This window comes from Microtus oregoni, unplaced genomic scaffold (genome assembly GCF_018167655.1).
Source record: "Microtus oregoni isolate MIOR12 unplaced genomic scaffold, Mior012 000016F_ref0000370, whole genome shotgun sequence".
In the NCBI taxonomy this organism is placed as follows: domain Eukaryota; kingdom Metazoa; phylum Chordata; class Mammalia; order Rodentia; family Cricetidae; genus Microtus; species Microtus oregoni.
The window spans coordinates 28,446,468-28,460,748 of NW_024543075.1; positions in this window are offsets into that span (position 1 = coordinate 28,446,468).

Below are 14,281 nucleotides of genomic sequence, written 5' to 3' on the forward strand. Positions count from 1 at the left end.
GGACATAAACCCCAACAAGCAGGCCCCTCCATGTTACAGCTATGTCACCCGCATCCTCCCTGAACCACCAGTGCAAACCCCCACACATATACTAGGCAGTCACCACTGAGCTACTCCTCCTCCCTGGAATTTCCCCTCCTTACCTTCTTCCCTCCCTCCCAAAGACTGGGTACTGCATACCCCATTGTATATGTGGATCATATTTTGTCTAATGAACCTACCATGGATGGGCATCCATTGGTTGCCTGTCCTCAGCTATGGGAACAGTGTGACTACTCACCCCACAAGTTTACCTAGCTCTTCATGCTGCTATCCACCAAACATGTATTCACCAGCTCTCTGAGATTCTGCTTTGGTGGCTCACGTACTTGGAAGTATGATTTCTGACCCCTTTGGGACAGAGCCATTTCCTAGATAAACAGCGACAGCCTAATCCTCACATTTGCGAAGGGCAAAATATCTCCAGGGAAAGCGAAAGCCAAGACTTCCACCTTCCTATCAGAAACATATCCAGGTCTCTGGAGGATCTACGTGAGCATGGGAAAACCCAGAGATCCTTATCTCAGCACAGCCCATATGTGGATGTAAAGCCTGTTGGTGGGAGGGTGGCAAAGAGCAACAGGTCCCCATGGGCATGCTGGGACAGCAGTGACAGCAGCCACCTCAAAATAAGCAGTGAGTCTCCTGCCTACACATGGCACAGGCAACCTCTCTGACCATAGGCTCTTTGTTGGGTAAGGGGAATCCTGGGGCCAGAAAGCCAGAGCCTACTGTTTAGCCCCATCATCCAGTTTACAGGTACCATAGAGCAAAACATTAGCTGATAGATAGCAAACCACCTGACACAATCCAACAGATACCCTGGCCTCCCAGCCCTCCTCTCCCAAGTCCGAGCTTAGAGAGAGGGCTAGAGATTTATTGATCTCAGAAGGGACCCCAAAGCTTTTATTGGGTTCTTAAAGTGCCTCTGACTCACAAGAGCTTATATCCACTCGGATAATTAAATAAAATGAACAAAAGCCTGAAGTGCAGGTCTGGGGAGACAGCTCAGGGGGTAAATCACATGCCGTGCAAGCATGAGGACCTGAGTTTGGATCTCCAGGACCCACAAACAGTCGAGTGGAGTGGAGCATGTATGTAATCTGAGCCTTTGTGAGATAGGAGTGGAGACAGGAGAATGCCATGAAAGCTTTCGGGTCAGTCCGTCGCTCATAGTGTAGACAGCAAAGATATCTTAAAGATAGAAAGTGAGGGCCAGCCCTTGATGTCCTCGAACCCCACATGCTGGGAGTGGCATGTGCATGCCTTACTCACACATGTGCACACATGACACATATGCATACGCACACACACACACACATGCATGACAAAAATGAAAGCCAGAATAGTGAGGCACTGAAAGCACCCCAAAGATGATGAACACACAATGTTCCCTGCTTTTTCTCCAACACTTCATATGGTGTCCAGGACACAGTAAGTGCTTGGTATAAACACATCATTTAGTAAGTAAAGAGTGATCTGCTAAAAGCAAAGAGAGCTCACGGCTAATGACATAATGCATGTCAATGAGAAAGCTGAAACAAAGTTATGGATGTTTCCCTTTACTGAGCAAGCTTATTGCTGTTATACTCAAGGGTAAACACTGTCCCTGGCTCAGTTACTCATACATCTGCCCATGCATCTATCCATCCAGTTAACAGATATTGACTGGGGTTATTTAACCCTGTCCCAGAGCCAACACCTCACGAGTCTCAGTCTCAGCCCCAGAGAAGCTTCCAGAACAACAGGTGAGACCGGCCCATGTGTGAATCCTTGGCATGTTGGGCTGTAATGTCAATGTTGGAAACTGCACTCGGGGCTGGTGCCCATGGGATCTGCCTGGGGGGGGGCAAAGAAGCCTTCTGTAGAAAGGGACACTTGAAGCCAGTGTTGGAGAGACAGAAAGCTGCTTATTGGGTGGCTGGGAGAGCAGAGATAAGGTCTGGAACAAGGAGAAGGGTGACAACGAAGCTCTTCAGCTGTGCTGGTGCCCTGCTCAGTCCTGTGCATCTTACAGGGTTAGTGAAGGGCACTGGGCCTTCCCATAGTGGAAGATTAGGTTTACATAGTGTACCCAGGCTAGCATTGCAATTTCCTGAAACTTTAAAATGTCTTCATCAACACTAAACCAAGGATATCAGGCATCTCCAACTCCTTTTCAGGAGACCATCTTTTAACAAATGCTTTGGCCAACCATTCAAACAAACTTTTGACATCCTTTTGAAACTCCCAAATTAACCCTAGAATCTCTACTCAGTGGGCACATATCAATAAATTCAGGCTGATCTCGTTTTAAGTTCCTTCCACCATGATCCTTCTTCCACGTCCTGTACATAGGCTGCCAGCAGAAGGTATGACTCAGATTAAAGGTGGATCTACCCACCTTTAAAAACCTGGATTAAAAGTGGGTCTTGTTAGCATTCAGGCATTATGCTGACCTGCCCTTGGGGACCTGGCAGGAGACATCATCAACCACAACCACTTCCTATGCACATACGCTTGCCAGCATTTCAGGCATCACCCTAGCCTGCCCCCAGGACCCTCAGGTGACTAAAAACACCCTCTGCACACATGCACTGTCTCAGCATTCGGGCAGACACTTGGCCAGTCCAGGGTCCTATGACCATGTCACTATATATGTAGTCTCTACACATATGCTATGTCCCCTCATGAAAGGCAGGCCCTGCCCACCTTCCCTCTCTTCTGCAACTCCCATCTCCAGAGGCCAATCTCTCTCCACTGCCACTTTTCCCATTCCCCTCTCCCAATAAACTCTCAACATGAGCCCTGTCACATGGCGTCTCTCTCCTGCCCTCATAAAAATTGTAACAGGTTCTCCCACTTCAAATCATTTAATTAATAATAATAATAAGTCCCTCACAGATGTGTCCAGCTGCTGGGGGTTTAGCACACACCAAGTGTAGTGAAGTTGACAACAAAGAATGGCCATCACACAAGTCATTTGTAGGGAGTGAATCCAGATGGAGGGGAAGGGGGGGACTGGGAGCAGTAGAAAGGAGGGGAAACTGTCATCAGGACACATTATACAAGAAAAGAATCTCAATAAAAGGGAAAATTGTTAAACATTATTTATAAATAGAAAAAAATACTTGCACGTATATTCTTCAGGGAGACTGGACAATAAGTTTTTTTTTCTGACTTCCACATCCATGGGTATGCCATACCCAACAATAAAAGTATTTTTTTAAATTTTCTGGGAAAGATAGCCACTCAGGGTCCCACCATGCTCTGGCCAGCAGGAAGACAACTTGGGGACTGTTCCACACTGTTTTATTTAGATAAGAAATATGAGGTGGAGAAATGGAAGAGATAGAGAAGCGTAATTATTCCTGTGCTATGAAAAGATGCAGAAAGGAAGAAATGGATATGGTGAGGGGTGGGCAGACATTGGAGGTCTGCTTGCCACTCGGATCCATGGTGACGGTGGTGAGGAGTAAACTGAGAGACAGGTCCACTTGCTACCTGAAGCCATGATGATGATGTCTGGCTGGGGTGCTGCCAAGGGCCATTTTGAGGTCCCTGGTCCTACAGAAGTCAGGGCCTGTGTTGCTGTCCATGACTCCTGTTGCCTTCGAGTGCTGATTCCAGTGGCCTGGGTCACCTCCTCGGTCCATGTTTGGGTTCACAATCCTTGATGCCACTGGGACCATACCGATCAGGGTGTCCTTTGTTGCCACCTGGGATCATGGTGACAACCAGGCCTAGGCTGCTACTGAGGACCATGTTTGGGTCCATGATCCTACCCATGTCTTGGTCTGTAGTTCTACCACAGCTCAGGTCTATGTTGACACCTATGTCCCATGGTGCCACGAAAGGTCACATGAAGTCAACCAGGCTGAGTTGTTGCTTGAGGCCATGTCTGGGTCCATGGCCCAGCCATAGCCAGAGTCTGTGCTAATGGCCAATGCACCTGTTACCATCCAAGGCCGTGTAGACACCTGAAATCGAGGGCCATGTTTCTGTCTCAAGGCCATACTGCTACTGGTGCAGTGGTGACGTCCAGACTCAGTCAGTGTTTGAGGACCGTGTCAGAGTCCATAGTTCTACTATGGCTGGGGTCTGTGTTGAAGTCTGGGTCATGCATTGCCACATAAGGTCACATAAAATTATTTACAAAAGACAATTTCTTTGTTCCTTTGATTCTTTGAAATGTTTTTTTTTCATTTCCATTTGATTGATCGTTGCCCTGATCTTAATTATTTCCAGCTACCAATTTGGGGTTTGACTTGATCTTGTTTTTCCAAGGCCCTAAAGTGTACCATTAAGTTGTTTATGTTAAAGTTCCCTGATCTCATAATGTAGGTATTTAGAGCTGGAAATATCCCTCTCCGACTATTTTCACTGTTAGATTTAGCATACTGTGCTTTCATGATTAAGTATCTCACTTTAAAAAAGAATCCTAAAATTTGATCTTTTAAATTTACAGTTTAAGTCTTCTTAGCGAACATCAAGTAAAAAGGTTGAGCCCCCTTTTCCTTCTGTTGGTTTCTCTTGTCCAACTTCAATGTGCTAGTTTTTGTTTTATCTTAATAATGTACTAGTTTTTGTTTTATCTCAATACATTTCATATTGTTGTATTTCATTATTATCTCCAAGAAACCCGTTCTTTTTCTAATGAGAAGTAGAACGGGAGTAGATTCAGATTGGATGGAGAGTGGGAAGGATCTTGAAGGATTAGAGGGAGAAAAACCATATCAGTGTATATTATATGATAAAAGAGTCTATTTTCAATAGAAGAGAAAAGGAGAGGGTGAGCCCCAAGTCAAGGGACCATCTGCTTGTAAAGGACACTGAAAGACAAAGACAGAAGAAATGATTATGCAAAGATCTAGGTTGAGCCATAAGCTTAGTGTCTGTGGTGGTTTGAAAGAAAATGGTCCCCAAAAGCAGAGGCACTATTAGGAGGTGTGGCCTTGTTGAAGGAAGTGTGCCAATGTGGGGTCAAGCTTTGAGGCCTCTTTTGCTCAAGTTTCTCTCAGTGTGACAGGCAGTCAACTTCCTGTTGACTGCGAGATGTAGCATTTTCAGCTCCAGCACCACATCTGCCTACATGCTGCCATGCTCCCCTTCATGATCATAATATGTAATTCGTTTCCTAGCCACACAGACTCGAATAATCACACAAAAACTATATTAATTACAACACTGTTTGGCCAATGGCTCAGACATGTTTCTATCTAGCTCTTACATCTTAAATTAACCCATTTCTTTAATCTGTATATTGCCACAAGGCTTTAACTAACTGGTAAGGTTCTGGTGTCTTTCTCCTTCAGCAGCTACATGGCATCTCCCTGACTCTGCCTATTCTCTCTATATATCTCTGTTCAGATTTCCCACCTGACTTTATTCTGCTAAGCTATTGACCAAAGAAGCTTCTCTATTAACCAATGGTAATAAAATATATTCACAGCATACAAAGGGGAATCTCTCATCAATAATGGACTGAACCTCTGAAACTACAAATGAGCCATCCTCAGTTAAATCTTTTCAAGAGTGGCTGTAGTCTTGGTCATGGTATCTCTTCACAGCAATAAAAGCCTAAGATAGCACCTTCTTCAGTTAAGTATTCCTGAAAAAATGTGATGAGTACCTGGACCAGAGTCAGAGAAAGAAAAGATTAACAACAATTATCAGTATCACAAGAAACACTGTACACAGCTTTCTATACAGGTCTCCCTTTGACTGAGCAACACTAGGAAAATAAGCCCCAGGAAAGAGTTGTGTTACATTAGCAGCCTCTCTTTCCTTCTTTTTTAAAAACAAACTTACTTCTGTATTGTATGTCTGTGTGTATGTTTATATGAGTGCTGTGTGCACCTGCATGAGATTATGTGCACCATGTGTGTGTATGAGCCTATGAAGGTCAGAATATAGTTTAAAGAGGTCATGAGCCACCATGTGGGTGCTGAGAAGTAAACCCACAGGACATCTACAAGAGCATCAAGGGCTCTTAATCGCTGCGCCATCCCTGAAGCCCCTGTAGTCCTTATTTTCCTGACTATCCCAGTTCTCCTAATGCAAAGCAGTGAGAAGTATTAACCTTGCAAAGATTTTGCCTTAAGAGTCTTGGCTCTAGAGGGGTTCCCAGGTGTCCATGGGGATGTCCCCAGCTAAGACCCTGGGCAGTGGAGGAGAGGGTGCCTGAACTAGCCTTGTCCCACAGTCAGACTGATGACTATTTTGAATATCACCATAGAACCTTCGTCCCGCGACAGATAGAGATAGAGACAGAGACCCAATTGGAGCACTGGAATGAGCTCCCAAGGCCCAGTTGAAGAGCAGAAGGAGGAAGAATATGAGCAAGGAAGTCAGGACCGTGAGGGGTTGGTCCATCCACTGATACAATGTGCCTGATCTAATGGGAGCTCACCAAATCCAGCTGGACTAGGTCTGAACGAGCATGGGATCAAACTGGACCTTCTGAATGTGGCTGACAACTGGAACAGACTGAGAAGCCAATGATAATGGCACTGGGATTTGTCTCTACTATATGTACTGGCTTTTTAGGAGCCTGCTCTATTTGGATGCATACCTTCCTAAGCCTGAATGAGGGTGGGAGAGCCTCGGACTTCCCACAGACCAGGATACCCTGCCCTCTCTTAGGACTGGAGGGAAAGGGAGGAGGGTGAGTGGGGGAGCAGGAGAGAAATGGGAGGAGGGCAGGAAGTGGAAATTTTGAATGGTATTATTTATAAAGTATTAAAAAAAGATTTTTGCCTTGGTGGGTCCATAAATAACTAAGAACCATTTAACTACCTAGAACATTCTAACCAACACATTTACACTGCTGTCCTGAGTTTCTAAAGCAGTTGTACTGACTCCTTTGTTGGGATGATAGTCTGAGCTTTCATTTAGAAACATCTAGCAAGGAGTTAGAAATTCTTGGTCAATCTACTGAAAACTTATGGTCACTTAGCCCACTAAGGTGTTAACAAAACATGACCAATGAGGGGAATGACTCTCTCCACTAAGAATTTTATGTGTAGAAGAACACTTCAGTCTACATGTAATTCAAAGCCCTGACCTCAACTAATAAGCTGAGGTGCAATTCACAGTGGAAATGAATTAGTGAAAGTGGGATCCTGTGGATAGATAGAGGAGGCTCCACAATCCTCTTCCCCAGAGTCACAAATAAGAGACAAGACAAGAAAACTCTTTCCTAAAACAGCCTCAGAAAACAACACAAAACACCCCAGACTCATCCCCAGACTCTCTGATACTTTCTGGTGACTCTAATCAAGTTCAAGACACAGGTCGTGAAGGTTCTTACCATCTCCAAAGAGCATAAGCTGCAGGAAACAGTAGAACCAAAAAGGCCAAAAAGGCAAAGTGCACATCCTTGGCTCCTGGAGAAAGAGATAGATAAAGATGTTATGATGTAATCCTGTCAACTTGACACAATCCTCTGTGCACATCTGTAAAGGAGTCTCTAGATTAGGCTAACTGAGGTAGGAGGATCCACTTTAACTGTGGATGGCACTGTTCCAAGGTTCTTGGCTGAGCAAGAGAGAGCAAGCTGAGTACTCGGTGCCCCCTGTCTCCTGACAGCACAGGCACTGATGACCACCAGCCCCAAGAACCTGCTGCCGGCACCAGGAGAGCCATCATCAGGGTGAGTGAGTTTTGGACCCGCGGCAGCAGCCCAGGACACAGAACTCAGACGGTCCTCATCCCCTCATACTTCCTGGTCTTCCTGCAGGGGCTATACTCCCCGGATACTGCCTCTCTCTTCCTATCCCACCCAGCTTGCATCCAGAACCCCCCCCTTCTGCCTCCCTCCCCTCTTCGGGCACATAACATCACCCAGCTCAGCCTGTTTGGGCACTGGGACTGAATCATGAGGGCAAACAGGCAGGCGGTAGTTCCTTTGTGTCAATAGTCTGCCTGCAGCAAGCAAGGTAGGCCCTTTGGTTAGGAGCTACCCAACCAGCATGGAGATCTGATCTAGGCACCAGGAGAGCCATCACTGGGGAGTGCCATCACTGGGAAGGTACATCAGTGGTCAAGGAGACCTGATCCTGTAAAAGAAGATCCATAGGGGAGCATTTGGAGGAAGAGATGGGCAGGCGCCAATGCAAGAATTCACCCAACAATCTGAAAAACAACATGAAACCACCAGAATCCAGCGACCTCACAACAGGAGGACATGAACACCTTAATCAAGAAGAAGTAGAAAAAATTGACTTTATGAAAGTGATAGACGCCCTTAAACAGCATGTAAAAAATGACCTTATAGAAATGGATGAGAAGTATAACAGAAAGTTTGAAGAATTGAATAAATCAGTGAATGATACCCTAGGAAACCAAGGAAAAACAATCAAACAGATAACAGGAACAGTTCAAGAATTGAAAACTGAAATGGAGGCAAGGAAGAAAACACAAACAGAGGGCCGGCTGGACATGGAAAATCTAGGTAAATGAATAGAGACTACAGAAACAAGCATAACCAACAGAATACAAGAGATAGAAGAAAGAATCTCAGATTCTGAAGATACCATAGAGAAAATAAACACACTGATCAAAGAAAACAGCAAGTCCAACAAACTCTCATCACAAAACATTCAGGAAATATGGGACACAATAAAAAGACCAAACCTAAGAATAATAGGAATAGAAGAAGGAGAAGAAGTGCAGCTCAACAGTCCAGAAAATATATTTAATAAAATTATAAAAGAAAACTTGCCCAACCTAAAGAAAGATATACCTATGAAGGTTCAAGAAGGATACAGAAAACTGAATAGGCTGGATCAAAAAAAACATCCCCTTGCCACATAATAATCAAAACACAAAGCATACAGAATAAAAAAGAATATTAAAGCTGCAAAGGAAAAAGGCCAAGTTACTTATAAAGGTAAACCTATAAGACTTACACCTGACTTCTCTATGGAAACCATGAAAGCCAGAAGGTCCTGGATAGATGTACTGCAGAAACTAAGAGACCATGGATGCAAGCACTGACTACTATACCCAGCCAAGCTTTCGTTCACTGTAAATGGAGAAAACAAAATTTTCCAGGATAAAAACAAATTTAAACAATACGTAGCCACAAATCAAGCCTTACAGAAAGTAATAGAAGGAAAATCACAAACCAAGGAGTCCAACAATGACCACAATAACTCAGACATCTAGAGACCCTTCACCAGCACAACTCAAAGAAGGAAAACACACAAACTCTACTACTAAAAAGGTGACCGGAGTTAACAACAACTGGTCATTAATATCACTTAATGTCAATGGACTCAACTCACCTATAAAAAGGCACAGGCTAAGAGATTGGAAATAATCAAACTGAGGGCTGACATCAACAAAATAGAAACAGAGAAAACAATCTAAAGAATCAATGAAACAAAAAGCTGGTTCCTGGAGAAAATCAACAAGATTGATAAACCCCTATCCAAACTAATAAAAAGGCAGAGAGAGAATATGGAAATTAATAAGATCAGAAATGAAAAGGGGACATAACCACAGACACAGAGGAAATTCAGAAAATCATAAGATATTACTACAAAGGCCTGAATGCCACAAAACTGGAAAATGTAAAAGAAATGGACACTTTTTTAGATAAATACCATATACCAAAGTTAAACCAGGACCAGGTGAACAATCTAAATAGACCTGTTAGTCGTGAAGAATTAGAAGCTGTTATCAAAAACCTCCCTTCCAAAAAAAGCCCAGGACCAGATGGTTTCAATGTGGAATTCTACCAGAACTTCCAAGAAGACCTAATACCTATACTCCTTAATGTATTTCACAATATAGAAACAGAAGAGTCATTGCCAAATTCCTTTTATGAAGCTATAGTTACTCTGATACCAAAAAACACACAAAGACTCAACCAAGAAAGAGAATTACAGGCCAATCACACTCATGAACATCGACGCAAAAATCCTCAATAAAATACTGGCAAACTGAATCCAAGAACACATTAGAAAAATTATCCATTATGATCAAGTAGGCTTCATCCCAGAGATGCATGGTTCAACATACAAAAATCTATCAATGTAATCCATCATATAAATAAACTGAAAGAAAAAACCATATGATTGTTTCATTAGATGCTGAAAAAGCATTTGACAAAATTCAACATCCCTTTATGATAAAAGTATTGGAGAGATTAGGGATAGAAGGGTCATACCTAAATATAATAAAACCTATTTACAGCAAGCCGACAGCTAACATCAAATTAAATGGAGAGAAACTCAAAGCCATCCCACTAAAATCAGGAACACGACAAGGCTGTCCACTCTCTCCATACCTCTTCAATATATTGCTTGAAGTTTTAGCAATAGCAATAAGACAACATAAGGGGACCAAGGGGATTCGTATTGGAAAGGAAGAAGTTAAGCTTTCATTATTTGCAGATGATATGATAGTGTACATAAGCGACCCCAAAAACTCTACCAAAGAACTCCTACAGCTGATAAACACCTTTAGTACTGTGGCAGGATACAAGATCAACTCCAAAAAACCAGTCACCTTGGCCCATTTTATTGGTTAGAAGATAGGTGGGAGGAGTAAACAGAACAGAACGCTGGGAGGAAGAGGAAGTGAGCTCAGACTCCACAGCTCTTCTCTCGGGAGCAAATGCCTCAGAGAGGGATGCCATGCTCCCCGCTCCAGGGAAGATGCATGGCCATGAAGCTCCGACCCAGGATGGACTTAGGCTAGAATCTTCCTGGTAAGACCGGTTCTCACAGATTATTAGAGATGGGTTGATTGGGATATCAGAATTAGCCAGAAAGGGCTAGAGCTAAAGGGCCAAGCACTGTTTAAATGAATACAGTTTGTGTGTTGTTTTTTTTCGGGCATAAGCCGAGCAGGCGGCCTGGGTGCTGGGAACGCAGCCCCGCCGCCCTTATTACTACAGTCGCCCTCCTATACACAAAGGATATGGAAGCAGTAAGAGAAATCAGAGAAGCATCACCTTTCACGATAGCCACAAACAGCATAAAATATCTTGGGGTAACTCTAACCAAGGAAGTGAAAGATCTATGTGACAAGAACTTTAAGTCTTTGAAGAAAGAAATTGAAGAGGACACCAGAAAATGGAAGGATCTCCCTTGCTCTAAGGAACTTTTGGAGGCATTACCATCCCTGACTTCAAACTCTATTACAGAGCTACAGTAATGAAAACAGCGTGGTACTGGCATAAAAACAGAGAAGTCCGCCAATGGAATCGTATAGAAGAATCTGACATTAACCCACAAACCTATTAACACCTGATTTTCGATAAAGGAGCTAAAAGTATACAATGGAAGAAAGAAAGCATCTTCAACAAATGGTGCTGGCACAACTGGATGACAACCTGTAGAATAATGAAAATAGACCCATATCTATCACCATGCACAAAACTCAAGTCCAAATGGATCAAAGACCTCAATATTAATCTGAACACACTGAACCTGATAGAAGAGAAAGTGGGAAATACCCTACAACATATGGGGACAGGAGATCGCTTCCTATGTATAACCCCAGCAGCACAGACAGTAAGGGCAACATTGAATAAATGGGACCTACTGAAACTGAGAAGCTTCTGTAAAGCAAAGGACACTGTCATTAAGACAAAAAGGCAACCTACTGACTGGGAGAAGATCTGCACCAACCCTGCAACTGTCTGATCTCCAAAATATATAAAGAACTCAAGAAACTAGACTTTGAAATGCTAATTAACCCAAGTAAAAAAATGGGGAACTGAACTGAACAGAGAATTCTCAACAGAAGAAGTTCAAATGGCCAAAAGACACTTAAGGTCATGCTCAACCTCCTTAGTGATCAGGGAAATGCAAATCAAAACAACTTTGAGATATCATCTTACACCTGTCAGAATGGCTAAAATCAAAAACACCAATGATAGCCTTTGCTGGAGGGGTTGTGGAGGAAGGGGCACCCTCATCCATTGCTGGTGGGAATGTAAACTTGTGCAACCACTTTGAAAATCAGTATGGCGGTTTCTCAGGAAATTCGGGATCAACCTACCCCTGGACCCAGCAATATCACTCTTGGGAATATACCCAAGAGAGGCCCTATCACATTACAAAAGCATTTGTTCAACTATGTTCATAGCAGCATGATTTGTAATATCCAGAACCTGGAAACAACCTAGATGTCCTTCAGTGGAAGAATGGATGAAGAAAGTATGGAATATATACACATTAGAGTACTACTCAGTGGTAAAAAATAATGACTTCTCGAATTTTGCATGCAAATGGATGGAAATAGAAAACACTATCCTGAGTGAGGTAACCCAGACCCAAAAAGATGAACATGGGATGTACTCACTCATATTTGGTTTCTAGCCATAAATAAAAGTCATTGAGTCTATAATTTGTGATCCTAAAGAAGCTAAATAAGAAGGTGAACCCACCTTCTTTAGGTTCTTCAGGTTCACCGATTGTAGATTCTGTGACCCTTAAAAAACATATATTTATCCTCTTGGCTATGGGAAGTAGACAAAATTGCCGGGGAGAAAATTGGGATCTTGGGGGTGGGGTGGGATGGGGGTAAGTGGAGATGGGGAGAGAAAAGTGAGAAGGGGAGGATGGGGGGAACTTGGGGAAATGGGATGATTGGGATAAAGGAAGGTTGGATAGGGGAGCACGGAAGCACAATTCTTAGTTAAGGGAGCCACCTTAGGGTTGGCAAGAGACTTGAACCTAGAGTGGCTCCCAGGAGCCTAAGGCGATGTCCCCAGTTAGTTCCTTGGGCAGCTGAGGATAGGGAACCTGAAGTGACCCTATCCTATAGCAATACTGACGAATATCTTGCATATCACCATAGAAACTTCATCTGGTGATGGATGGAGATAGAGACAGAGACCCACACTGGAGCACTGGACTGAGCTCCCAAGGTCCCAATGAGGAGCGCAAGGAGAGAGAAGATGAGCAAGGGAGTCAGGACCACGAGGGGTACACCCACCCACTGAGACAGTGGAGCTGATCTATTGGGATCTCACTAAGGCCAGCTGGACTGGGACTGAAAAAGCATGGGATAAAACTGGACTCCCTGAACATGGCGAACAATGAGGGCTGATGAGACGCAAAGGACAATGGCACGGGGTTTTGATCCTACTTCATGTTCTGGCTTTGTGGGAGCCTAGCCAGTTTGGATGCTCACCTTCCTAGACATGGACGGAGGGGGGAGGACCTTGGACTTTCCACAGGGCAGGGAACCCTGACTGTTCTTTGGACTGCAGTGGGAGGGGGAGAGGAATGGGAGGAAAAGGAGGGAAATGGGAGGCTGGGAGGAAGTGGAAACTTTTTTTTCCTTTTCTCAATAAAAAAAATAGATAAATAAATAAAAAAAAGAAGGTGAACCCAAAGAAAACCATATAGTTATCCTCCTGGATATGGGAAGTAGACAAGATTGCCGGGGAGAAAATTGGGATCTTGGGGGTGGGGTGGGATGAGGGTAAGGGGAGATGGGGAGAGAAAAGGGAGAAGGGGAGGATGGGGGGAACTTGGGGAAACGGGATGATTGGGATAAAGGAAGGGTGGATAGGGGAGTAGGGAAGCACATATCTTAATTAAGGGAGCCATCTTAGGGTTGGCAAGGGACTTGAACCTAGAGGGGCTCCCAGGTGTTCAGGGTGATGTCCCCAGTTAGTTCCTTGGGCAGCTGAGGATAGGGAACCTGAAATGGTCCTATCCTATAGCCATACTGATGAATATCTTGCATATCACCATAGAACCTTCATCTGGCGATGGATGGAGATAGAGACAGAGTCCCACATTGGAGCACCAGAACGAGCTCCCAAGGTCCCAATGACGAGCAGAAGGAGGGAGAACATGAACAAGGAAGTCAGGACTGTGAGGGGCGCACCCACCCACTGAGACAGTGGGGCTGATCTATTGGGATCTCACCAAGGCCAGCTGGACTGTGACTAAAAAAGCATGGGATAAAACCGGACTCTCTGAACATGGCGAACAATGAGGGCTGATGAGAAGCCAAGGACAATGGCACTGGGTTTTGATCCTACTTCATGTTCTGGCTTTGTGGGAGCCTAGCCAATTTGGATGCTCACCTTCCTAGACCTGGATGGAGGGGGAGGACCTTGGGCTTACCACAGGGCAGGGAACCCTGACTGCTCTTCGGACTGGAGGGGGAGGAGGAGAGGAGTGGGGGGAGGGGGAGAGGAGTGGGAGGAAAAGGAGGGAAATGGGAGGCTGGGAGGAGGTGGAATTTTTTTTCAATAAAAAATAAATTAAAAAAAAAAAAGAACCTG